The 24,860-nt window shown below is 39.9% G+C and overlaps 1 protein-coding gene across 3 annotated transcripts in view; it reads left to right on the top strand.

Moving 5' to 3' along the window:
* Positions 1-1,329: 1,329 nt before the first annotated feature.
* rhbdf1a (rhomboid 5 homolog 1a (Drosophila)) overlaps positions 1,330-24,860 on the top strand; it is a 44,852-nt gene continuing 21,321 nt past the window's right edge. For all 3 annotated transcript variants that reach the window (XM_088436396.1, XM_088436395.1, XM_088436394.1), the window contains exon 1: positions 1,330-1,686. The gene's annotated coding sequence lies outside the window, so the exon portion shown is untranslated. The remainder of the gene's footprint in view (positions 1,687-24,860) is intronic.

Genomic DNA, 24,860 nt, shown 5'->3' with positions numbered 1-24,860 from the left:
TTGAAGCACACATAAGCCAAAATATATGAATGTGAAAGTCCTAGAAATCAGCGGGACAAAGGAAAAAGACTGTAAAATCGTTTTTTCATCACACGTTTGTGTTTATTGCTCAACATTCACCTAATACGTTTGACCCTGAAAAATATATTGTGAATATATTGCACAAGTACTAATAGTCAATTACTTCAGCTAATTAAGTACTAAAGTAATTGAATGTGTAGTCAAGTACTCAAGTGATCAATTACTTAAGGTTGTTAAGTACAAAAAGAATCAATTACGTTTGGTGCTTTTGGTAATCAAGCACTAGCCAATACAGTACTGGTGAAATTGATTACTTCAGTACCTGAAATAATTTATTAGTTTTTAAGTAGCGAAGGTAATCAATTACTTAAGTACTTTAGGATCTAAATTACTTCAGTACTATAGGACCTAAGTGATTACATTAGTCCTTACTAACAATTGGTTATATTCGTATCTAATTACCTACTGTAAGTGATTACTTTCATACTTAGTTACCTTAGTTATAAATTACCTTATACTTTTTACAAACAGTAATTACCTTACCTAATTACCTTAAGTGATTACAAATGTATATTTTCGTATAAATGCTTGTTTGTGAGGCTTCTCAAAAAGATTTGAGAAAAAAGTCACTTCGTGACGTCAGAGTGAATCATTGTGACTCAGCATTCACACAATTTGTCAACCAAATCATGAGATTTTCTTTTCCTATTTGTACTGTATACCATCATTCACATATATCATATGTGTCAAAATTCGATTCCTCGTGGACCGGTATTCTGCGTGTTTTCGATGCCTCCTTCAAGCACACCTGCTTGATTCTAAAATGATTAGAATCCATTTTAAGGTCCCGCAAAACTTGCTAATGAGCTAATCATTTTAGTCAGGTGTTTTAGGAGAAAAACATGGAAAACATGCAATAGATCGGCTCCCGAGGACTGGAGTTTGACACCTATGAAATATATTGTATATTGTAACCCAAAGTCAGTATTCGCATAAAATTAAGAATATGCAACACACCAAATTGAAATTTTATATCAGTATTAATTTCACGCTGTAGGGTTGTTGTTGTTTTTGATTTTGCTTTTGCTTTTGTACGTCAACGTTGCGATTTGTCACACGTCTCGGCGGTACTGAGTCCAGTTTCGGTGATATCCAGTCCGGATGAGGACGTCGCTTAGTCACGGACAAGGAGGAGATGTAGAGGGGGAGCGCCTCCCCGCTCCCACGCCGATTGGCTGCCGCCTCTTGCCGGCCTCGCCTCCTTCCCACAGACGGTCTCGGAACCCAGGGCGGGGCTCACACGCTCAAACCCGGCACAAGAAAAACTTGGGCCGGGTCGATGAATGGAGCAGTGTGGGGAGGCTGTGTCCGTCGGTGGGAAGCTCAGACGCGGACGGCCCGCTTCCATCCTCCAGGGACGCCGCTGCGTTTGACAAGCGTGGCCGGATTTGACGACGCGGCGCCGGCGAAGGATTTGTGGCGACGCCGGAGGAGGAAGGAAGCAACCCGCTGGTGCGGAGTGGAGGAAAAAAAAAGCAACCCAGAAGACGTTTTTATTTCCTGCCTGTAACGCGTCGGGATGATGTGACAAGTCCCGAGGCAGAAGGCGGAAATCGGATTTATTTCCCCGCCGCTGGAGAGCGCCCGAGCCGCCGGCTTTGAAGGGTGAGTTGCGGCTACGCTTCCACCAGCACGGCGGTCATGCTTGGGGAAGGTCGAGGAAGAGGAGCGAGCCTCCTCCTCTTCTTCTCCTCATTCACTCTTATTTATTTATTGAGAGTATGGTGTGTAGACTTTTCACTGATGGAAATATATTTATTTCATTTTTACTCCATTGGAAAAGTAAGTGTGCCATGCATGAGTCAGTCCAGTTGACTTGATAGGCTTTCTTGTAACTTTGAGGGGGGAAAGGGGTGTTATTTTAGCTGCTGAAGGGAATGTTGTGTAAAGGAATGAGGAATGCTGCTGAATAATCATCACGGGGTGAAGTCACGCCATCATCCTCGTCGTCTCCCTCCCACTCCATCAACCTCCTCCCTTCTTCATCTTCATCATCCTTTGACGTTTACTGAGCCAAGGCACGCATTTTGCGCGAGAAAATTTCCTAAACAAATGCCCGTCACCATATGTCTCTAGCATAGATGGGCAAACACATCTGAAATAAAATAATATATAGCTTGGTTAATCCTCATAGCACTCCTGGTGGGCCTGAACATTGTTGTGTCCAAACATTTACCTTAGAGGGCCACATAAGGAAAAATGGAAAGGTGTAGGGGCCACTCAAAAAGTTTTACTTTAATTTATCAAACATGCCAAAATCAGATTAATCACATATTATTTAGTCGTGAATTTTCTTGAAAAGTTGCCTCCCTAACAGATTTCTACAACGCAGTTTAGCATTTTAGATTTTGGTGTATTCAGAATCAATGTGGCCCAGCAGAAATGATCAACATCTGCGCTGAACATCAGCCGAATGCCATCTCTACAAACAGAACCAAAACGGAAGCAGTAGGGTGACCATTTTTAAGCATTAACTTGGGCATCATTCCAGTGATATTTTTGTAATTATTACAAGGTCACCGTGCAGAAAGTACTGTATAGCTAACAATTTATGTATGTCAAAAGTTTTTCGTTATCACAGTTTTGAAAAAAAAAAATTCTACCTGTTTAGTTAGCATTGTAAATTGTATATTTAGAAATGCCGTACATCATATAGAACAGATGTATTATTGGCAAGTGTTATTTTGGGGATATAATGGGGGCCGCTTGAAAATGAACAATGGAATTGCTCCGGGCAATAGTTTGGAAACCTTGGCTTAAAAAGAAGCAAACCAGCAGGCAGGCATGTGAGAACGCGGCCATATGCTTCTCATATTCGCGCTCGTTTGAACTTCAAAACTTTATTCCTGCCCCCTTTTTTGAACTATGCTTCAGGTGGGCTGTGATTCCTCCCCACACCCCGCCTCCCCGCCTGGGTTTATTAGAAACTGCTGAGTTATTTTGGCAGCCGTGACACAGGAGCACATGGGCCTGAAACCTTATCGCATGGAGGAAGGGGACGGCGCTCATAGCTGGGCATGATGTAACCGCACCGATAAAGCCGGGCGAGTCCCGGGCCACCGTGCTGGGTGTCTAGGTCTGGGTCTTGTGTTGACTGTCTGGTATGTGCCAGTTTTTTTTTTTTTTTTTTTTTTTTTTTCCCGAGGGGTCTGCCCTGCTAGTCGTGCCCACATGATGCCTGGCATGTTGTCTGCCTGGCTGTCTCGCCGAGTTCACCAAATACTTGTTTACACCACGTAGTACAGTACAGTTTGGTTCAGACATAATTGTTGGCGTTTCCATCAACCGCATTAAGTGTAAAAGGTCGTCTATCTTGGGGCATTTGATGTCAGACATCTAATTGTCTGATTGAATAAAAGATTATGATGTGAAAATTCTTCAAGATTTTTCTTTTCCCCATCAGCAGTAGTCTAAAATTAATGTATGGTCCAGTTCCCACCAGGAACCTTTTTTCAGACTGATTCCGCATTATAGCATCAACTACAGTGGTACCTGAATGTCTCTTGTTACGAAAAATTCAGGTTATCAACCGCCTCTGCGGAAAAATATTGTCTCTAGTTTGCAAAGAAATTTGAGGAAACGAAAGGCGAAATTGTTGGCGTATAATAGTGAGAGACGGAACCCCAGCCCTCGCTCGAACAAGACTGTAATGTAATACGTCATCACATCCCATGATGTCTACTTGGTAGTTTTTGATGCATTTTTATCATTAATAAATATGCCGGCTTGTTGCCCAGATCACTGGAAATCTCAAATAAAATTGTACAAATAAAACAAGACAAACATGCACCACCAATACACTAGCGCCATCTCAAGGCAACAAAATGAACTACATTTGTATTATGAACTGCTACATTTAAAATGATGAATTTAAAGGGTTTAGAAGCGTTTTCTTGGGGCTTGGAATGAATTACATGATTTACATGTAAAAAAATTCACCTCATTTTTGCAGTCCTACATGTTTGTGATGCTTCTGTCATTAACTCACCTGAATCAAATTATTAGCTCATCAGCTAATAATGGAAAACATGCAGGTTTGCGGCCCCCAAGGATTGGAGTTTGGGACCTATGAGTTAAAGGGGTAGTATCGGCCTGATGTGACACCTTAGATTTCTTACATCCCTTGTTTTGACACTCTGCAAAAGGTAGCATTTTAAAATCTTTTTTCTAATTTACTGTAGAGGTGAAACAAGTCCTTCAGTTATTTGAGTACCTCTGTTCAAAAATATGCTCAAGGCATTTTTTCCTGCCTCAGGTACCATTTTTAATGTACACCGTTAGGAAGAAGTCAAGCTAACAGCAGCAATAAGTGTTCATGCTATGCATGACATTAACATGCCGCCAACATTACCTTACCAAATAACATATGGATGTCAATGTACATGTACATTTTTATTTTGAAGTAGATCCCAACACGAGTCGTGGCGCAGCTGAGAGTTTGACTTGTCAGCAAAGTCAACAACACTAAGTTGTCCTAAAATTGAGTTCATTTGCTTATTATGCTAGTTAAGGACACCTAAAAAAGACCTAATTGGGCAGACATTGTATTATATGGCACTCCTCAGCAAATTGTGGCGATTCCAATGTTAGCAGATAGAAGCACTAGCAGCAGAGAGCAGCGCTAGATGCTAACAGCCTTGGCAGCTAGAAGCACTCAATTTCCCTGTGTAGGCTGGCAAGAACCGTCGGATTACTTTTAAATGACAGTTAAACAGACGTGAAGGACTCAACTGACACAGTTGCTGTTCCTACTGATCACTTTTTAACAAAGGAAAACTGCTCATGTGTATTGTTTTGGATAGCAAAAATAGCTACTGTGGTTTTTGACGTCGCTCTTTTGCATAAACCAAATCGAGTCGCTATGTTTCTTGCAAATTATCTTGCGACTGTTCTTCATTTTAATAGGATCAGTCAGACAAATAGCAATTTTATTTAGTTAAAAAAAAAATCAACCTCTACTTGCATGAATTTTCATTTTTGACCATATCTTTTTCAGAGTTACCTTTCTGTGTTTTTTGATATTTTTCCTCCTAAGTCAGACTGACCCAAAAAAATAGGGATATTATATATATATATATATATATATATATATATATATATATATATATATATATATATATATATATTTTTTTTTTTAAGTTCTTTAAGATCTCTACTTTGCTGATTTTGGTTACTTTGAGTATTTTTTTGGGACCGTAACCCTCGCGATAAACAAGGGAACACGGTACCCAGTTATTCGATAGAATTTTCTGCTATCCAAATAATAAAATATTTGATAGCTGCCACCCTATTTCAATGTTGTCCACAAATATTCAGTTATATGATATGATGAGAGGTAAACATTTGCCGCTTGACTTTTAAGTATTTTCAGCAAGTGTAAAAGTCAAAGTTGTGATAATGGGCTTAAAAGAAAAATGACCAACCATTACCTATCTGGTCAAGTTCAGTTCACTTGGTTCACCATTGTTAACATTTCTGAGGGTTTTTCTGCTTTTGGCCACTGGCATTTTGTTAGCTTTTCTCAATGCTTCATCTGCCGAATATTTTAGATGTTACACCAGATGATGGTACCGACGTCGTCTAATTATCTGATGGCGTGCCACTGTGGGAAAACAGTTACTGAAGTGTCTAAAGGGAAAAAAAAAGAGAAAATAAAAACATCCATCCGTCGTCAGTATGCACCGCGTCCACTTAACCTTTTGTCTGATATGAGCTTACACAACGGTACCTTGGCCCCCTGTGCTGCCCTGGAAGGTTTGGTGGAAACGTGTCTCACATCAGAAACAAATTTTTTGCTCGAGTCCATCCACCTCATCTCGTTGCGATAAGCGAGCCTAATAGCTTCAAGATGATGACTCGCGGGAATAGTCTGGATTTGGCGCTCCGCTTATGATACGACGCAGACGTCATTATTGCAAATAGGATTCCTGGAAAAAACCTGTGCTCTAAAACGCTTGCGTGATTGCCGATTCTGGATCAAAACTGTTGCATGTGTGCTACACATGTTTTCTAAAAATAAACTAAGACCCTTTCTTACCCTCGATAACTTTTTTTGATTTTACTCATCCATAGATTTGCTGCTCAAACTATGAACAGGTGCGCCCAATATTGCTGCCGTGGTAGTAAATTGTGAACAAGACATAGCCAGAAGCCAATAAGCATCATTCTTGCAGTGGTTATTCCGCCTACCCAATACTCTGGGCATATGACTACCTTTTTTATTTATTTTTAAAACTGCTACTTCTGGTACTAATCAATGTGATACACACTTCAGGAATTTACCCGTTTTGTATCCTGCAACGTATTTATACACAGAAATGAGACTGGCATAATTGTTTTCATGCTGCAATAACGTCAACATTGACGCTAGCACTGGCACAGATGTTCTAGCTGGTCCACCAATATTAAAGACTAATAAATAAAAGCAGTCCTGCAGAAATGTCAGTATGCAATCAAACTGCTTGTGTGGACTCTTAAAAGACATTAAAATATGTCTTTGAGATTAAATGTCTTAATAAACATACAAGTGAGTTTGAATTTGTTCTATAAAGAAATAAAAATGGCCTCATTTTTTAGGGATGGATTGAATATCGGCTGGGATAATTATCAGTGACGATATTCGTCATTTTGACAAGTATTAGAATCTGTCTACTTTAAAAAAAATCTAATTGCTAATAACAAATCAACTTCCCATAAGTATTTGTCAAAAATTTTAGGTAATTTTATGCAATATTTTGCTGACTTTGAGATCATTGTATGTTTTTTATTTTAACAATGATCTGTGAAATTTGAACATTTCAGTTATTTTCTTTCTTTCTTTTTACCGTAGAAAATTATCTACTTTTTAAGTGTTAATTTAACTTAAGAAATGCTTGTTTTTTCATTTTTTTTTTTAAAAAGAGAGAAACTAAATCAATATTATGCAAACCTGAATCAGTTTTCATTTTAGACGTAAAGAAAACATTTTTTGACTCCGGTATTATTCCTTTTGCTAAAAATTAATACCATCTCTAAATATCTTTGACTACTAATATACATAATGGGGCCTGAAAAATTAAAACATCAGTCTAGCTCTACTTGTTTTCGTGCTACTATTTATGTAGTATGACCTTAGAAACCACAATACCACTCGTTCAAGTGTCCTGGCTGGTCCAATTTTATAGACCATTAAATAAAGCATCTGGGATTGTCTTGCAACAAGAGAGATGCCAGGATCCAATCAACTTGTTTTTTAATTCATTAATATTCCCAACAGTAATCTAATTGAATTTGTGTGCTGGATTCATGATAGGCTTGCCTGCTAAAGGGAGTCACGGTTAGTAAGAGCAGGATGTGAACCCAAAAAAAGATCCTTTTCAAATGCGAGGTAAATGACATAAGATGTCTATAAAAGAAAATAATTGGCAGGCATAGTTCTTTTCACATATTTGTGACATCACAAATCGTGAATGTGTGTGTGGAGAGGTCAGACATGTTAACCAACTTGTTCTGCCGCCTACTGTGAGTATTCCCACGTCTCAATACAGACACTTGGCACATTTGTTCACAATAGCGAGCCGGTTTATCATCTGGATTTTCACTACAAGTCCAAATGTCCAATTCTGATATAATGCCTATTTGTGTTATATTCTTCATTTGCTAGTTCTTTTCTCGTAAAATTCTATGTTCACTTCTCAAATGATTTTCGGTGTAACAAATTGAAACAATCTCCATGTAAATAACTTTATAAACACCAACAACAGCAAGTAAATCGTTTTACACAAATAATGATTTTAATCTCAAACATGACAAAGCATTAAGTGTATTAATTTGAATGAGATCAACCTCCGCTTTTCTTCTCCGGTTGCTGTTGGCAATTATTTGGATTAAGTAATGAAGGGCATGCCCTTAATTAGCATGTTTACATCATATATAATTGACTGTGCTTTCTTTGCTGCTAGAGTTGACAGTGGTTGTTTTGCAATGTGCTTATTTTTATTTGTGTCATATGGACATATGAATGTGTATATGTCAGTGTTTCCAAACCTTAAGTGAACCAAAGCACATATTATACAAAAGAAAAATCATGGCATGCCGCCAGACAAAATTGTCCCTAAAACTCGACTGTTTATTTTCCATCTTTAGGTAAAATGTAAAATTGAACCAAACTACATGACTTTGAAAAGTCTGCTAGTTTAATTTTACTAGTACTAGTGTAAATGTTACCATAACTATACTTGGGCCTCTAAAAGGAGCACTGTGTCAATTCAGTTTAGACATAAAATGAAGTTTTAATACACATTCTGTTTTTAATCAAACCACATGACTCTGAAAAGTCGAGTCGCTTAATGCTAACAGTATTAGCATAGATGTTGCCATAGCTATAATAGGCCTTCATAAGGGGCACTATGTCAACTAAGTTTAAACACAAAACAAGACTTCAACTACACGTTTTGTTTTTAATCAAACCACATGACTTTGAAAAGTCTGCTCGCTTAATACTGACAGTATAAGCATAGATGTTGCCATAGCTATATTAGGCCTCCGTCAGGGGCACTATGTCAATTAGGTTTAACCATAAAACAAAGTTTCAATTACACGTTCTGTTTTTAATCAAGCCACATGACTTTGAAAAGTCTGCTAGCTTAAAGCTAACCGTACTAAGCAGGAATTTTGCCAAAGCTTCAATTAGGTCTGCAGGAGTTCTGTCAATTAAGTTTAAACATAAAATAAAGTTTATTTTACACATTCTGCATTTAATCAAATCACATTACATTCAAGAGTCTGCTAGCTTAATGCTAACAGCATCAGCATATATGTTGCCATCGCTCTATTGGGCCTCCAGAAGGAGCACTGACAAGACATTGAAGCAAACAATTACAATGCGCAAATAGTTACATTGTTTTACACTCCATTGAATTTTGTAGCGTGCTTATTTGCTTTTAAAAACACGTTGCAGTTTTTTGGGGAGATTTTTCAAATTTGCCGGTATGTTAAAAAATGATCAGTAGGAACGGCAACTGTGTCAGACTCTCAGCATCAGTGTGCGCCTATCATGCTAGCCAATATGGAGCACAGAGAGCGGCTAGCTAGCAACTAATATATGCTAGATGCAGCTATAATGGAGCCTAGGTCAAAGGTAAACATTGCCATTATGCTGTACGTCAGTGTCAGCGTAATTAACTTACCATTAGCGCCCTGAATTGGCGATTGAATGTGGATTTAGAACAATGTTGTGTTGTTTGTATTGGGAGTCGGAACAATAGTTGCTGTAGAAAAACTAGTCAAGCTTTTCCGCCGCTGTTACTCCTCCTGACGCTGCCATGACGCATATTCCAATTGTGCCCCTTGAAAGCAAAAAATTTAAAAAATGGATTGTGTCCCTTGAACCATGCAGTATCAGTTCAGCTTTTGACAAAGTTAGGAACAAATAAGAGGTGGAACAATGACGTGTGACTAGTGCATGCATGCTCCTCTAAAAGGAATGTAAACAGATGCTTTTGCATGTCCTCGCTGCTTTTAATTACACAGGAAGTCTTTTCCTATCTTTTTGAAGCATTATAGCATTAGCATTAGCAAATAGCATTAGCATTCTACGGCTGCCGCTCGCTCTTCCTGGAAATACACTTGGCTCGGCGCAAGTGTCCCTCCCGTGGGTTTGTGTGACTCACAGGCGGCGGTCATGACGGTCGATGTGATGTCATGCAGGGTGGCTATTTTCAGGTCCACCTCTGAGAGGGTTGACCACGCCGCCGGCCTCAGCTTTGCACATCTTGCTATATTCTCTATCAGATTTATGATGTGGTGATGATTTATGACTGGAATGGGATGACAGTTAATAGAATGCATTATTTGACCTGTTATTGTGTTTGAAAACATTAGAATTTTATAGCAATACACCAACGATCCGCAGATATTCAGCATTTTGATGAATGTCAGCATCCGCCTTTTTTTTTTTTTAATCTGATGGCCGATGAAATATCAATTTCTGTTAACTTCTGGGAACTACATTTCCATTTCCAGCTATAACCTTCATTGCCAGTCCAGTAAAATCGTATGTTCGGTGTCTGTAGTCGTCAATGGCAGTGATTAAGTTTATGAGGGATTATGCTAACCCTAGGAGCACTCTATGTCTTTACATGAAAGTTTGTTTTGAAATATCTGAGAACTTGATTGATAGATAGATAGATAGATAGATAGATAGATAGATAGATAGATAATGCGCCAGCAAGTTAGAGAGAGATGCTATAGATAGATGTACGGTACAGTACGATAGATGCTATAGCTAGCTAGCTAGCTAGTGAGTTAGAGAGAGATGATGGACGGACGGACTGACTGACAGACAGACGGACCCAGATCACGTTTTGAAAATCTGAAAGTTCGTAACATAACAATCGTGAAAGATATTTCAAGTTATTACCAGCTCCAAATAGAGTATCGGTTATCGGCCTCCTTGACTACTAATAATTGATGTCGGAATTAATGCTAAAAATTAAAACATTTTAGTCTATCTCTAGAATTTGAAGGTGTTTCCAATATTTTGCCTGGGAATGCATTCTTTGCATTTTAAATATTTCAAGGTCTTATAATAACTTATTATCTTATTAAAACACCTCAAGGATTGAATGACATACTGTACCTTTGTCTTGTCTTGTTGAATTTAGCCCTGTCTCATGTGAATCAAGTGATAGATAGGTAATAATAAACTATTGGGCCAATAGTGAGCGCAGATTTCATTCCCATGACGGCGGGGGGGTTGAATTAGGAGATGGAACAGACTTGAAAGATCTTGAAATCATGTGTGGGGGGAAAACACACTCAATGTGGGTGCAAATTTGTTTAAAAGTGCAGACGGGCATGCTCTATTCATAGGCATATTTTCAGAAATAGGCAGAAGCTAATTTGAATTGATTGCCAAATTTCACATTTGCTGGGTGGCCAGGCGTTCTGGAAACCCAACCATTTGTAAACAAAACATTATAAAGTAAATTTTCCATAATTTAAGTGAACAGGCGGCGTTTGCGGGAAGGAAGACGTGTCATTATGGTTGTTTTTGGGTCATGGTGCCCGGAGCCGTTTAACCTCGGGGCACAGCTCCTTTCCCAGCGCTTTGTAGAATTTCCCAGAAACGGCAGCGGCGGTGACTCCTTGAACTTTGACTCCCGAGCGGAACTCTCTGAGGGCGTGTCGGCTGGAGAACGGCCAATAAATGTCTTACCTGACACCTTGGGACAGAAATATCCATGTTGGCCATGTTGCAAGCGCAAATGCCATACGTGGGTGAAATCCCTTTGACGCCGGTTCTCGTTACGAGGTTCACACAAGCTTCCGTTACACCAGCGTAACTTGAGGCGGAACTTGGAAACGAATCGCTGTGGCAAACTCACTTCTCAGAAAGGAGAAAGTAACTATGCTGTCGTGCTGTATAAAATCTAGAGCCCAACTGATTTTGTAATTAGCGTCATCCTAAAATAAATACATTCCAAACTATGTAAAACTGATAAACCCTTAATCGAGTTATTTAAAAATTAAGGATGTTCAACGGCACCTTCCACAGATGATACCAGTACGAGTATTCATCTCTTGAGTAGTCGCTCACCAATACCAAGTATCGAGACATTAGTATATTATTATATAGTATATACGCTGAATCTCACACATCATTTTATTTAAAAAGTACATATAGCATTTCCCTGAAGATGTTATGAAATGAATCAGAAAGTTTTATTTTTATATATCTGATGCTAGTATCGGCCACGATTGCAAGCACAGATATCTTGAAATAAGGCCAGCTATGGGCCTGATCCCAATACTCTGTATCAGGACTTGCCCTTCCCAATAAAAATGGTATGTAAAACAATAATAATGAATTAGCTAAAAATTATTACTTTTTTTGCTGCCTTTGCGATGTGAAAACTGAATTTTACGACACTGACCCCCAAAGGTGATTCATTCTCAATACCTGATACTTGAACTGTAATGATATCAGACATCGATTAAGTTGACAACGAGTTGTCGATTAATTAATTAATTCTAACAGCTCTAATTTAGATGTACATTTAAAAAGTAAGCACATTTTGCCCAGATAACAGCATTTCACGCCGGGGTATTGTCTCAATAAGAATACTGATGTGGGTAATTCTTTATGACCTGAAATGACTTTTTGTTCACATCTGTGCCTTATCAACTTTAATGATCAAAATACTAACTCAAAATATTTTTTGCGCTGCCTGTGCGATGTGAAAACTCTGTTCTATGACACTGGCCCCCAAAAAGGTGATTCAGTCTCACCACCTGATACTCGGACTGTAACGATATCAAATATCGGGTAATGTGATACATAGTTGTCAATTAATTGATTAATTTTGACAGCTCTAGTGGGCAGCTTTTTCTCTGTGAGCCTGATTATGTGCATAATTCTTTATGACCTAAAATGACTCTTAGTTATCAGCAGTGAATTGTTTGCGCTTCTCAACTTCTTACTAAAAAAACATTTTTTTCTGCCTTTGCAATGTGAAAACAGGCCCTCGAGGAGCGAGGCATTCCCACCGCCTGATACTCATACTTTAATGATATCAGATATGGGCTATATTGGAAGTGAAGACATAAATCCTGGATCAGAATTGGGAGTTGATTGCCACAGTTAAGCCAAAGTGAATCCATATCACAGCACGTAAACCCGTCTAGTATGACTCTAACGTCGCGTCTCCTCTGTTAATGGTGCCCATATGTGTTGTGTGAACGGCACAGCATTGGGGAGTTTTTAGCGGACGGCTTGAGCGGCCCCACCAGCATCGCGTAGCATGCGCCAAAGGCTTTCCCAGAAACCAGGGTGTGTTGTTTTGGACTCTCGCCGCTCCGTCTTAAAACACAAGAGCCAGTCGCACATTTAGATTACCGCGTCTTTTTCATCCATTGGCGCCCGATGAATGTTTGTCAGTCAAGACGCGGCCGAATTGGATGGCAGCCAAACGCCGCCGGCGGGTTTTTACAATCACCTGAGCCCGGAATCCAACTTTCCCTTTCCCTCCTGCTCACTCTCACGGTGCCAGTTTTTTTTTTTTTCTTCAGTTCTTCTTTTTGCACACTGGTGGAAAATGATGTCAAGTCTCTTTTTATGGTGCCCTCCTCAGTCGCAAAGGCGTCGCTCTGAATATGCGGTGAAGATAAACAAAAGTTGTAGTTGTCCTCCCAGTTGGAGAGAGGAGAAAAGTCTTTTTGTTTCCCTCTTTCCTCTCGTGCTTGCTGACGTCATTTTTCCTGACTGCTCGGTGCCCCCGCCGTATGACAATAATTGCTGGGCTGCCCACCGAGTCTCTCCGTGAGAGGCCCTCGTCCTTCTTGTATTTTTCACTGGGGCGGTCCCCGAGGAACTGCTCGGGTCTTCCCAGTCTTCCTGTGCTTTTCTCCTGGGCTTTTACACAGTCTATCTCTCGGTCCAGCTGTCACTCCTCCTTCCCCTCCATCCTTCCTTTGTGCTCAGACTCTCTGGACTTCATCTTGGTGACCCAATGTGTCAGGGACTTCAGTCAAAGTCTTCACATTTTAGTCTCGCAGGATTACTTCATGTTGTTTTTATTTGTTTCCGCCCAAATGACATATTCATATATCTTTTCAATTCATGGAAAGGGAAGCTCGGTGAAATTTTCATTTTTTTGTGCTTTTTTTTTCTTCCCCATTTTACATAGGGAGACATTGTGACGAAAACCCAAGGTCAAAATCTCGTGTCAGTTTTATTGTCTTCTTGGTTTTTCATCCTTTTCTCGCTCCCTTGTAAAATTTGTGTTTTCACCAAGCGGTCTTTTCCTATTGGCCCACGGAAAACCAGGAAGTCGAGATTTTACGGCGTTATGCGGGAATGTAGCCAGCCCTGCGGCTTATACTTCGTATTGTCGCCTGCCATCACAAGTAAACCCAAACCGTTCCCGCAAACTTTCCTTCTGGGACCAATCCCCAATTGATGGCTGCATTGATTGACGGGTGCGGCCAAGCAAGCTAATCTGAATCCGTCATATTAAATCCGATTTGCCCTCCAAAACTCCTGTTGCGTGTTGACTCTGCAACCCTCTTCATCTCCGTCACACTCGGCAGCTGTTCTCCGACGACCCAACGAGGCAAATTCCCCTTTACGAGCGGTAGCTGGACTGAACGGGATGGGATGTAGGTACGTCGTTTCCGCGGTCGTGTGGACTGGATGTGTTGATCGCATCCCGTTGTGCGTGTGTGTTTATACGTGTGTTTCCTGCTCTTTGCTTCCTTCCCTCCAGTACTCCCAGTAACCCGAGCTCTACGTGCTGGCGGGCTCCCCGGGAGGAAGCGGGATGACAGAGCTGCTGACTCCCTTTGTGGAGTATTTTTAATCCCGTTGAGTGATTTCAACACAAAAGCCAAGCGGGAACGGCGCGTGTTGCTGCTCTGAATGTAATCATCTTGGCTTCCGCTAGTGCTTCTCAATTAATTTTTTGCAAAGCCCTCCCAAGAAAGAGAAAACATTTTGTGCCCCTCCCACTTGCTGTAGGGACTATAAATGAGATCATTGAGATCACGACTTTTTACACTGTTTTACAGGTTACAGCTTATTGTGAATCTGAAAAAATAGCTTCAAGTGCCTCAAAGTACCTGAAATAAAAGAAGTCAATCAACCTAGAAACATTTTTGATCAACTGGACCGTGTGATTCTAAAAACAAACAAACAACAAAGAATAAATAATAATAATACAGTCGTACCTCTACTTACAATTCAGGTTATGAAATGCCTCTTAGGAAAAAATAATTTAGAAAAGAAAAATCAGGATACGAAAGGCTTTAATTGTTGGTGTATGGTGATGAGACACGAGAGCGCCCACTTGAACAAGACTGTAATGTAATACGTGATCACAACCCACAATCTCTATTTGTTCGTTTTTGATGCATTTTTATAATGAATTATCATGCTATATGTTCTTGCACTTTTCATCTTTACATGCTTCATCCACACCTCCCACCAACAGTTCCCACTGTAGAACCAACAAACATAAAACAGACGTTAGCTATGGCTAACATTGTACAAATTCACATAAAAACACACACCTATCTCACAGGAAGCACTTTTCATGACCGCAAACTCGTAAACTTACATGCTCAAACTTTTCCAAAAAAACAATCATTATTCCTCCAGTGGACTTGTAAATGATGCCTAGATCACTGGAACTGTAAAAAAAAAAAAAAATGTACAGATGAAATGACCCAAAAGGTCTCTGCACACTGCACCAACACATCAGCGCCATTTCAAGACAGATTAACTGCATTCATATTGCAGTTAATGACATGCAATAAATGACATGAATTATTATGTGATGAAGAAAAAAAAAGTGTTACCAGTGATTGGGAAAAGTTTAGACCTCATGCAGACTTTGGCAATGTGCGTGCCACTGCACCATCTAGTGCCATAGATGTGCAATTACACTACACATCGCAAACGCAAAAACCCAGTTCCCTACTCGACTCACTATTTGAGAAGGACTGGCTTACACTACTAAATTCGAACAATTACCCCTAATGAGGATTTGCTTGCCGCACCATTTCCAATCATTGGAAGAATATAATCTATAGCTCCCTTCTCCCTTTTTTTTCTGCCGTCCAATCATTTAGCACAATGAGCTTCGTTGAACATCAGGCGGCACAATGCAAGCTTTTGTGGCCTTGATTCAGGCTGATATCATGCTGGAAACTATTTGGACGGCTATCACATGCTGTTTCTCCTCTTGCTGGCTTTAACGAGAGAATGTCAAACCTCCTCCGGACAATCAATGGCTTGTTTTGGGGCAATTTAAGGTGCGTGCGGGAGTTGCGGAACGCACTCATTTTATTTGAGTTATGTTGTTTCGCAGGGTGTGAGCATTGTATCAAGAGACTCTCAGGATAGGTCAGTGCCGTAATTCATTGCCAGAATTCGTTTTTTCCCCCCTTTAATCGGTCATAGGGGAGAAATACACTCTGCAAACCTTGTCACAATGTCTTGTGTGCGATCTATTTAATGCAGGTCTGCCAAGTCATTCTAGTCCCAACTGGAAATTAAAAGTTAGCTCGGGGAACAGCAGCAGTACAATGTAGTATAGTAGAGCTGGAAGATAAGACTGAAAAATAATATCTCCATTTTTTTTCAGTCAATCTCGAAATTTACGATTTTAATTGATTTTAATGGAATAAACCCAGCAATCATTTGTTAAAAGGTTTCTTTAAAAAAATGTAGAATTTATTCTGACAAAAATAAATACAGATTTTAAATCAGTTTTAATGTAACCTTAACATCCATAGCTTGTACATAACTTGCTGATGGGATTATCTATTAATTTGACCATTTTTAGCAGTAAAAGGTTCACGAATCGCCGATAATTAAATATGACTAAATATAAAGTATAGAATGCAAATATAAGTTCACCATTAACGATACACCAAACAAAGGCTGTCTGTGTCTCTCTCTTCAATATCATACTTCGCTATAATTCACTTACTATAACTCAGTTATTTTACAAAAATGTAACCAAATTACATTGATTAACTTAAATCAATCATAACTGAATTACAAATGCAATTCATTTCAATACACAAGGTCAATTAAATGCAAATGAGTACTGTTTAATGCCAAACCTTTGCTTATGCTAACATATTCCAAAGGAAAATACCTGGCACAAACAAAAATGATAACGAGCTAAACACATACAAGGTGGGACTATATAACATGCTGAAGATAAGAACTAACATTAGCGAGCATGTTATCCACAGTCACAAGTTGGTGGATCAACAAACAAACTCTTGTTGGGCATATTATCATAAAAGACAACATTCACAGACAGACAGAACAACGTATGTGTCACCGACTGTGATTGCCCTTAAGTCACAGTCTTTCCTCACCACAAAATGTAATACCAACAGTGGCCAGAGGTGGCACCAAAAAAAGCAAAGATCAAGCCAAACAAAATACAAATAAAGCACATATCTATAATTGTTTAAGGATAAAGTAAATCAGTTCCAAAACATCGTTTTTTTCAGGTGCGGCCCATTACCAGTTGATCCACCGACTGGTGGTTGGGGACCTCTATTGTAAGCCACTCGTCCAGAAATCTGCCATTTTGGCAAAACTTTGATTTCACAATTCTTTGGTTTTAAAATAAGGAATTAATTTGATTTAGTCACCACCCCTACATTAAAGGTATTAAACTACAAGTAAAATAATAAATAAAATTAGTTACCAAATTAATTATAGATTAAATATGTATCAAATGGGATTTTCTAATGAAAATGCTGATATAATTTTCATATCTGTGATTTTTTTTTTTTGCCAAAATTCTTTGCGCTTCTCTTCCGTTGTCATCCTGCCTGACGTCTATTCATCTTCTGATCTTTCCGTCCTTGTCGCCAATGACATATTGGACATATTCCATCTGCCAGGACCCGTGAATTATTGCCTCGACATCATAGGCTAGTTTAGCTGCTGGTTTTAAAGCTCGGCCGCGGTTGTCTGTTCGCTTCTGGCTTGAGGTCAGTTCTCGGGGAGTGTCACGGTCCTGTTGAATTTCATGAATCGCCCTGAACAGTCAGCCCCAGGCGGCCTTCAGCCTTTTCTCCGCAGTGTGCTTGTCGTGCATAAACTCTCTCTGACCCGGTGGATACTTGGTCTCACAAGCCACGCATGCACACACACACACACATACATGCTATTAGGCAGTGAAGTGCAGGTGGAGGTCCAGCCACTGTAAGATAAGCCTTCACAGCAAACAAAGCGCTTTCAGGAGCCTCCGCTGCACTCGTCGGGTAAAATTAGCTGCTTATCAGCGGCTCGGCTTCACAAAGCAGCCGTTTGATTTAACAGGGTGTTTCCCTCATCTAAAATATCTCTAAAACACTCTCAAACCCGCGGTCATCTGCTTCCTCCAGATTGCAGAAACAAACAAGACTCGCCGCCACTTGAGACATGATACAGATTCACTTAGCGAGGTTTGTTTTTCCGCTGACATGACGATAGACAGTACTTTCCAAGAGTATTCTCATTAGATTTGTTTTTTGTGCAATGCCATGCTAACTGTTTGTAATTATTTTTCCAAATGCGAAAAAGAAGGACATTGATAGCGTGTCGAGGGGGCTTGCTCTAGACGTGTTTTGCTTCTTTCGCCATCTTTTATGGAAATATATAGACCTTGTTTGTGTGTGTATGATGTTTCCATATATTTATAACATTTTTATAGATAATAATATTATTTATAGTCAGCTTTGAGTGTTTGTGTGTGTGTGTGTGTGTAGGGGGGAGGGGTAGTGGGGGGGGGGGGGGGGGGGGCAAAGGGTTTCTCCTTCCTAGTGGGGGGGTTGGTAAAATATAATTGAGAAGCACTACCTCACGTCAAGTTCATGGTACTCGCGATAGCAACCAATAATAGTATTGGCTGCTCTTAGAACAATTGAAAATTGCCACTAAATTTATGAAAATTTAGGGAAAAGGCTTTATTAGAATATTTATGTCTTTCTTTAAAAGTGATCAGTCACTGATTGTTTTGGTTTTTCTTTTGTGGCAGGGGTATGAAAAGTACTAGTGATATGACTACTCAAGTTGAGTATTAGCTGGTATTAGTTTTCTCAAATTGTCAGTGTAGAATTTTTCATTTTAATTAATGGTTTGGTTTGTAACATGTCACAAAATAGTCTAAAACATTGAAAAGCATTTTCTGAAGTACAAGCTGATGTTTGTTACAAATATTTCATTTTGATTTCAAACACTAATAATCAGCCTGTTTTCAACAAGGACTAAGTAATCAGAAAATGTTTACTGTCAAAGGCTGCAATTCTACGGATTTGGACAATTTTATCTCAATTAATGGATTTTAAAAAATATATATAAAGTCATTGCATTGTCATTGTCAATTAATCTTTGCATTTCTAGATATAACACGAATCTAATCTATGCATATGTGTCCTACCATCTTCACTGTGTCAAAGTGAGTTGCTGCGTGGAAAAGGTCAGTAAAACAACAAAGCTGGTGGCCGCGGCCTTTCTGCACACCATTGTACTTGCTTATCTGCTCTCGAAACAAAAATGAGATTATCAAAGAGTGTGCCTGTCGCAGTGGGTAAATAATTAACCTATGGGGTTTAAATATTTCAAAGCATTGAGTCAGCTTTGCGTATAATAATGTCGCCAAAGCTCACTTTCCTATTTGATTTCCTGTGCAGGATATTGACTGTGCCTTGCACTGAAGTAACATAATGTAAAAATTCCTCCCTTTTCATGGGTGCTATCTTGATTTTGGGAGTGGCATGGCAGCCAAAATGCCACACGCAATCTGTTTCAAAAGCAAAATAAGGCGGCACAGTGGGCTAGTCGCTTGCTTTTCCTTCAAGCCTTTTTTACGTCGCACCAAGCAGCACATTTGAAATTCCCGTCTATAAATACACTGCATGCCGAAGGCCCGCTTTGAGGATGCCATTTATACTTTCAGGAGCTATTCATATCTCTGGCGCACCACACTGTCATTTGGTAAACACTGTTATGATCGTGAGGTAGTCTGGGAAGAGTAAGTACTCTATCCTTAGTCACGGGGTTAAAGGGCATTCTGTCTAACCAAGCGCTAATCTGCGGAAAAACAGTTAAAACAAAGCGTGCTGTAAACGGCAGACGTCTTGGCTGGGCTGCGCCCGCCATGCCCGGCGTCTAGCCCCTCTGCCTGCCGTGACACTTGATCTCGGGGTCAGCTGCGTGGGATATTTCTGCTGCGTGTGTGTTTTAATGTCGTAAAAGGTTGGATGGCCGTGACAGCCTGTCACATATCACCACGGCCGTTCTCGATGACAGCAACGCTACTCCAACTCGGTAGCTCTTCTTGGCCCTTGGCTGCGGCAAAAAAAAAAAAAAAAAGGACTGTCTCACAGTTGTACTTTTTTCCGAAAAATCGTCGTGTTTGTCATATTAAAATACAAATATTGTGCTAGAAATAGGAGGAAAACAGACCCGCCCATCTATTGATTATTGAGCTATCCAGCTATGATCGAGTCATCCATCCAGCTACTACATAGCGATCCTTTTTTTGTTAGCTAGCAGATCGACCTGACAGCTCGTTACAAGACTGATCATATAGCTTATCAGATTGTGAGCTATTAGACAGAAATCTGACAGCTAGCTAGCAAGTTAGGTAGAAAGTGATCAGCTAGCTAGCTGGCTGCAGTATCTCATCTATGAACATGAGAACAGCATAAGGAGGAAGCAATAATTCAATGACAGTGGCTTGAGATACTTTTTTTTCTTTTAGCTATTTTGTGAGACTTCCTGGTCCATTGGAATTCCCCAGATCATGTTGGTCTACGGCTGTGTCAAAAAAAAAATCCCAATTTTGTATTTACTTCATCAATCGTAACTTTTGTTGTGTTAAAATTTCTTGTACGTTGTCAGCTAGTTTTAAGAACTTGGAAAACAGACTCATCCATCTATTGATCTATTGGACTACTGTATCAAGCTATAATCAAGCCATAGTATCTGTCCAGCTGTCTATCTAGTTGGTTTTTGAATGCTAGTTATCTGATTCTCAGCTATCAGAGTGATCTGATAGCTCGTGATCTGATTGCCAGCTCGCTAGCAAGGTAGACAGCAATTTCATTGTTAGCTAGCTTGTTAGACAGTGGTCAAATAGCATAATGAGGATATAATTATCCTATGACAGTGGCTCAAGTTACTTTTTTATCTGTTTGTGTGAGGCTTCCTCTTTCTCTTGCATGCAAGGTTACAGAAAAATACACTTTGCAAAAACTATAGTGCTTTCTCATGAACATTGTAAATGTCATGTGTTTCATAAAAGAAACCAGGGTTTTTATTTGATCCTCATTGGGAGATCATATGTAAAGGAAAGGGGTTTCTTTCTGATTTGTTTCACAATTATCCACCTCGTGAGTGAAGCATGTTAAAAATGTTTTTTTTTCCTCTAAATAACAAGGTCCTTTCTATAGGGTATTTTCAGTTCTCCATGGGTGAGGGGGAAACCCAGTTTAATTGTGTCATTTCCTTGTATTGTTCCCAGTATCGAGTCCTGACTCCCAACACGAACAAAGACGAAACAATTGCTTCTAGCTGCGTTTGTAGTAAATGACTCCCCCCAATGCAGTGGCCTGACTATTCATGTTTAAGGTTGAGTCATGTTACTATTTCTGTATTTTCAAGTTACAGTAAGATTTTCGGTTAAAATGGTGTATAGCTCATGAACCGTTATGACAGAAGAAACAGACAGAAGCCCGAGGCTGGCGAGCCGGACTTCTCACTCCTCACATTAATGAGGTTGTACATCAGAAGAACCACTTCCTCCTTCTGACTGTCCACAGAGGCCCACTCCGTAAAACTTGCCCTATATCTCGGTTCCGTCAATTACACCCCCCACCAGTGCGACCACAGCTGGAACACGTGCAGTGTGCGGAAACCAAACAGCTCTTGTCCGTAATGCTGATACTTTATGTGGCATCTGGCCTTCTTTTTTTTTTTTTTAAGCTGCCTGCTAAACTTGAGAACTTGTGGAATTTGGGCATGGCATGCACCGTGACCATGGCCATTGGGAAAAGGATTTTCAACAGACCATCCCTAACATTCATGACCTCACTGAATTTTGCACAAAGATAGTACAGTGTTGTATGGTGTAATTCACTGTCACAATATACCGCACGGTTTCTTTTAAGGCTGAAATGTGTGTATACAAAGTAGCTTCTTTTGTATCTTTCAGTACCTTTAACCAGTTTTAGCCCCGTAATTGCAACATATAATTACTTCGGAGCCGTGTAATTAGCAACGTGGAGCTATTTTGTGAATTTTCTCATTTTAAAACATTGATAAACATTCAACACTCTATAAATGGATTGGTTAAAAAATGTAGTTGTGTAAAATGATTTTGATTACTTAATCTTACAGATTAGATAGAATTTGACCAATCCCGTTGGTTATGGTACTCACAGGGTACACGGTGACAAACAACCATTCACGCACCTAATAGCATCTAACAATTTAGAGTGTCCAATACACCTACCATGCATGTTTTTGGGAATGTGGGAGGAAGTCTGCAGGCATGCAGGCATGGGGAGAACATGCAAACTCCATAAAGGAAGGGTGGAGCGAGCTGAATTTGAACTCTGGACTCTTAACTGTGTGGTGAATGTGCTAACAACTCACCCCACACGAAGAGCAATTCCATTTCTTAAAAAAAATTCAACTCTACTACATACCTACTGGATTTTTAGTGATGGTCCATTGCAGGTTTACCTCATTATTTTTTTCCTCTACATCGAGCAGAGGGAAAAAAGAGACTATTTTATGATTGTCTTGACAAAAGAAAGAAACTTTTTAAAAAAAAGAGAACAGAACAAAAACAGGGAAAAGAAAAAAGTTCAATCTCGGATTTCGGTTTCTGCGGGTATTTTTGGGAACGTGACTCTCGCGATAAACGAGGAAACACTGTATATTTACCAGGTTTTACACTCGCGTTGTCCGTGGTTTTCAGACTTACTTAGTTTGTAGTATCTTTAGGCTTTATTTAATTGCAAAAAGTTTCCACTGTGCCCGTTTCACTTAATTAGCTATAGGTAAGTACTTGAAACCGATTGGAACGTTTGTTGCCAGACAAGATGTCCAAATCTGTGTTAGAAGTCTAAAAATATAATTCTTCAAACATCCATCGATCCATTTTCTCGAGTGCTTGTGCTCAAGGTCATGACTGAGCAAAATGACATAAATTTAATAATGCTCCTAAAGTGCTTTTTGTTGAAGGCGAATTAAAGCTTTTTTGTTTTTTGCTCTTGGTCGAGCCCAAGGTTGTTTCAGTAGGTCCACCTGTAACAAGTGTTTTTATGCGCCTGACTGGAGTACAATTTCTTTGAAAAGATGCTATGGGCTACGCGCCCTCAATGACAACAATAGCTCACGTCCAGGCGATTTGTTCCGCTTGTCAGACTTCGTCATCGGGGCCCGTCGGACAAGCGTGCACCTGGCGAGATGTCAGCTGTGTGTTTTGTCTGCGTTTTCCTCTCATCTAATGGATGCTACTTTTTAAAGACGCCATGCGTGGCTGCCTCCTGTATCCTGATTGAGGAGGAAGTTTGTGTTTTTCGGAACGGGAGGGGGCTTCACGAAGACTCCTAAAAGCGTGTCCACGTGAAGTCAAAACAAATCCCAACTTGATGAAATCACGGCGCTGTAAAGAATGCGACACGGAACGCAAACACGCCGCCTATCAGTCGGATAAAACGCGCATCGCCTTGAAAGTGAGATTACGACTCAAGCGGGGCAATTGAGTGAAATCATCGGGAAAAACGGCGAGGGGCTTTTAAAGAGTTCTTCTCGGGTCTGAATGTGGCCGTGAGCAGATAGTGTGCCCTTGCTGATGAAAGAGGCTAATCCTCCAGTTTGAGTAGGTGCCAAAAATGCGTTCTTCTGTAACTCTCCTCCACAGCAAGGACATCGCTGCCACAGGAGAGAATGGCAGCCTTGAGGCCTACTCATTTCAATTCACGCCATAAACAGATGAGAAATGAGGCTGCGGATTTGCTAGCTCGTTGAGCTCGGATATTGTGTAGAATAAGAGGGAATCGGCAATTCTTCGGTCGTTCTGTATGATTGCGATCTTAATCGACTTTGATGCTAGAAATTAAGACAACAGTCGTTTATTTCAACGTTTGATTTGTTTTCGAGAAAATCTATGGAAAGTAGTCACACCAAAGAAATGAATACTGATTTAACCCTTGTTCAGTACTTTGTCCAATCCCCTGATCATTACACATCAAAGGGAAAGCATTGAAAAAAGACAATAGGGAGCTGAAATTTCACCCAGATGGTGACAGAATGTCAAAGTTCAACATGGTACAACCACTTGGCTAAGATATTATGTGAATGATGTGGAAGAAAATGACCCAAAAACGGTTAGAATATTGCTCAAGGGCTAAAGTCAGTTTCAATTAATATCAACGTAACATTCAGCTTGTGCATAACTTGCATAAAGAGATGGTTTGAGGCCCCAGCTAATATATTTTGTAAAGTACTATTTTTTTCACCGATAATCTTCCATCTGTGATAGTTAGTTTGACATTTTTTGCGCGAGTGTCGGTGTTCAAAGTTAATGTCGTGTTTTCATGTTTTGCGGTCTCGGACCCCAAATATTGGTGGATATTGTCAACTGGAACCACACACAAAAGGCTCAATTTCTTCTTAACACTTCATCTGATTTTCAAAGATTTTTCTGAGCTGTAGAGAGGTTGAAGTGGCCGTTTCAAACACAATTTGCATTTCAACAGATTGTCTTTGTCTCGTTTGCGATTGTATATATGTATGTCAAGGAACAAATGAGTGAGGTTTAAGAAGCAAGAAATTTTGTTGACTCTTATCATTCAGTTTGCATTTGTCCATTGTGGCGACAGAGACTCTCCCCACTTTGCTTTCTACCCTTTATACATACAAAATTACAAATATAGTTGTTTGATTGTCAAACATGGTACTTGCGTTTACAGATTATTTTATACATACATACATACAAACGTAAAAACACATTTCAAAAGTTGAGAGCAAAGAAAAATTATGGCTGACAGCTCATACTGTTTTGATTGGATGTGACAGCTATGATGTTGCAACGCTGTTCAGCGCTGAGTCAAATAATCAATCAGCAAAGCCAGTGGCCGACAGTCAGCCTCTCATGAAAACTACCTGCATAACCCAGCACACTGCGACGGTTCATTCGGTTTTGCCAGTGTCGCCGGCTGTACGACGAAGCCTTACTGTGTCCTGAACTTTGACCCAAAAACATAGACATGTG

This window comes from Hippichthys cyanospilos, chromosome 16 (assembly GCF_059441005.1).
Source record: "Hippichthys cyanospilos isolate Australia breed blue-spotted pipefish chromosome 16, RoL_Hcya_1.0, whole genome shotgun sequence".
NCBI lineage: Eukaryota > Metazoa > Chordata > Actinopteri > Syngnathiformes > Syngnathidae > Hippichthys > Hippichthys cyanospilos.
Note: the sequence above shows the minus strand (reverse complement) of the source record. Positions and strands in the feature narration are given on the sequence as shown.